At 46.1% G+C, this 3,301-nt stretch overlaps 1 pseudogene; it reads left to right on the top strand.

Annotated features, from left to right (window-relative positions):
- Positions 1 to 430: 430 nt before the first annotated feature.
- Positions 431 to 2,682, top strand: LOC136470513 (protein EXPORTIN 1A-like; annotated as a pseudogene).
- The last annotated feature ends 619 nt before the right edge of the window (positions 2,683 to 3,301 follow it).

Here is a 3,301-nt window from a genome sequence, read left to right as displayed (position 1 = left end):
TAGAAAACCGCTTTTGAAACCAGGGAATGACCAAATTTGTTCAGTTCTGACAGTTGGAGGGTGTCTATTATCCGGTTGTATAGTTGAAGGTTGAAAATCGAACTTCAATGCGAGTTGGAGGTTGAAAAGTATACTTTACCCTATTTATTCAGACATGATCACATGAAGAAATGGCATTTCGGTGTCTAGAACCCGGAGTGGTAGAGCGCATTTACTATCATTAAGCCGGCGAGCTTTGGCCGCCAGCCAGGCTAGCCACGTCGCCCGAAATTTCCCTGCCCGTCCGATCCTACGACCGACGGTGTAGATTGCCTCCGAAGTTTTCTACAGTACTCCACCCCCCTGCGAAAGCCTCCTGTCTCTCCTCGACCCCGACGCTCTCCTCCTCTCTGCTCTCTCTCTCTCTCTCCCTCTCTCCATCCATGCCACCATGGCGACCGTGCGCGGAGCACACCGGCGGGCTGTCGCAGGTGCGAACGCCCTCCTCCTCCCCCTCCCCCACACCCCCACGCCATGCACTCCCCACCCCTCTCTCTCCTCTCCACTCGCTACCTCTCTCTCCCAATGCGGCCAGGACGACGGCAACCGGTGCGCGCAGCCGAGGCGACACGGCCCGCAACCACCGCCGGCACTTCTGCGGGAGGCCTGGCCACTGCCCTCAACTGCCCAACAGTTGCACATGTTAGGGTTCGCTCTCTCCCTTCCTCCCCCTCCCCTTCCCATGCCGGCGCCGGGGACAGACGTCGATGTAGCTTGGTCGGCTCGGTCTACGTTGCTGGTGGAGGCCCAAACCGGCGGATCTGGTGGATCTAGTGCCTCCATGGCTGGATCCGTCTCACAGCGCTACCCACTGCCTCCTACGCATCTTGTCCCGCTGCTTTGCTTCCCTCTGCTCTATTGTGGTGCTACACCCAGCGCCGCCCGCCTACTATGACCGATCTGCAGCGGCGCCCATCCTCCTCATCCTCCTCCTCTGCCCTCCCTACCCTTACTCTCCCTCTCTCCCCTTCCCTCCCGAGGCAACGGTGAGTGCGAGGCCACAGCGCCCGCAGCCTAGTGGCCTCCTTCCTCTCCCACATCCTCCGCACGGCCTCCTCAATGCCCCCTGTGAAATGCTAAGTACATATTTTGCATTTGGATTCCCTCTATCCCTTTTACTCAGAACTTGACAATTATGCAAAGGGGAAATGCTTGAGGATGTGCCTCATATATTTGAGGCTGTTTTCTAGTGCACTCTTGAGGTAGGAATACTATTACTAAGTTGCTTTTGTTACTAATTTTGTTTTCAAGTACATCTTTACGTACCATTTTGTTGTTTATTCTCTCTCTTACCAGATGATTACTAAGAACTTTGAAGATTATCCTGAGCACTGCCTCAAATTTTGTTCTTTGCTTCATGCAATTGGTACTAATTGCTTCCAAGCATTAATCTAGCTTTCAAGTCTGGTTAGTAGTAACCCTTTTTATTTTGAGGTCTTGATGTGAATTTATGATGTGAGATATTGTCAACTTCAACTCTTATGTTATTTATGGTTATCATTTGACTTTCTATTTCAGCAATTGAAGCTTGTGATCGATTCGATTAATTGGGCATTCAAACATATAGAGAGAAATATTGCAGAGACTGGCCTTAGTCTATTGTTGGAAATTTTTAAAAAATTTTAGGTAGGAAAACATATTCCATCCAATGTTGTCATCATATAGCTATATGGAAGCTAACTATCCCATGTGATCTGTTTGCAGGCTTTAGGATTCCAAAATCAATTCTACAAAACCTACTTTTTAATAATTGAGCAAGAGATTTTTGCAGTTCTCATAGACACATTCCACAAACCTGGTTTCAAGCTTCATGTTTTGGTGCTACAACACTTATTTTGTGTGGTATGCTTATATTCATCCTCCCTGTAACCAATCATTTTATTTGTTCATCTAATTATTGGATTTGCTAATATGTAGGTTGATGGTCTAATAGACCCTCTATGGGATGCTTCTTTAGTACCATATCAATATACAGATAGTGCCATCTTTGTTCGAGATTACACCATAAAACTATTAGGAACATCATTCCCTAACATGACGGTAACCTAGGTACGATTGCAGCCGCACTTCTTGGGTTGTGCCATGAGTCACCACAAACCTAACAAGATTCATTGGACAGGTGACCAAGTTTGTAGATGGCTTTCTTAGTTCACAACATGATCTTCCAAGTTTCAAAAACCATATTAGAGACTTCCTGGTGCAGTCGAAGGAGTTCTCAGCTCAGGTAACCTCCTTAGTTTCGCTTGCCATAACCTTTATCCTAATTATATGCATTTGACGCAAAACCAAAATAGATAAATAGGGATGTGACAGACTACCACAACTAGGCTCTAGGAATAAGGATGCATTTCTTGCTTACCATATACTATTGTTTTTATGTACTTATGGACCAGATAGGCCCTTAGTTCCACCAACAGATTAGTGATGAATTTCGATCCTGCTCCCTTTTTGTTTACACAAGTGATTTTGTGCAAATTGTCTTGTGATTCATGTTTGTGGTTGCTTGTCTTGTGATTTCAGGATAACAAGGATCTATACGCGGAAGAGGCTGCCGCCCAAAGAGAACGGGAGCGCCAATGGATGCTTGCCATTCTAGGCCTCATTGCCCCTAGCGAATTGCAAGATGAGATGGTAGATTCCTAGTGTTCCCTTGTTGATTTAGCTTTCTCTAATGTAGCTTCCTGTTTGTTGGTCCGGCCTCAGAATACCTCTGGAGCCCTCGACTTCCAAGTGCCCGAGTTTTTTTCCAGGGTGGTGAAAAAAGGTGCCTGCTGTAATTTTATTTTTGGTTACTGAAAGCATCTAGGCCCCTAGTTGGATTTCGGTGATTAATGTCAATACAAGATTACTATGACTAACGTGTGTTTTGTAGAGGCAATTAAGTTAGGTCATGGTAATGGAGATTGATTGGGCAATCGAGGTGGTCATGCCCCTATGATGGAAATCGTTTTGGTTTTCAAAGGATGGACGACAAGGTTAAGGATGACTAGTTCTAAGTGTCGATTGGAGTTGGAGAGACACTTAGAGTAGTTTAGGACTTTATTTTTCCTTTGGCCATACTATTAAGGGGGGTATGGACGGGTAGCTTGACCTAGATGAGTCTAGTGAGTTAGGTGTGGTGCACACTTGTTAAAACTAGCTCTAGGTAGCTCTTACGAATGCCTAAGATCCTTTGGAGCTAACTTCATTCACATATGATTGAGAGTTGGAAGTGAATAGAGGGTTAAATCCTGACCGGACGCTGGCTCCGGTGCGACTGGAC

This window comes from Miscanthus floridulus, chromosome 8, assembly GCF_019320115.1.
Source record: "Miscanthus floridulus cultivar M001 chromosome 8, ASM1932011v1, whole genome shotgun sequence".
NCBI classification, from domain to species: domain Eukaryota; kingdom Viridiplantae; phylum Streptophyta; class Magnoliopsida; order Poales; family Poaceae; genus Miscanthus; species Miscanthus floridulus.
The sequence above is the reverse complement of the archived record's forward strand: the minus strand, read 5'-3'. Positions and strand labels throughout refer to the sequence as shown.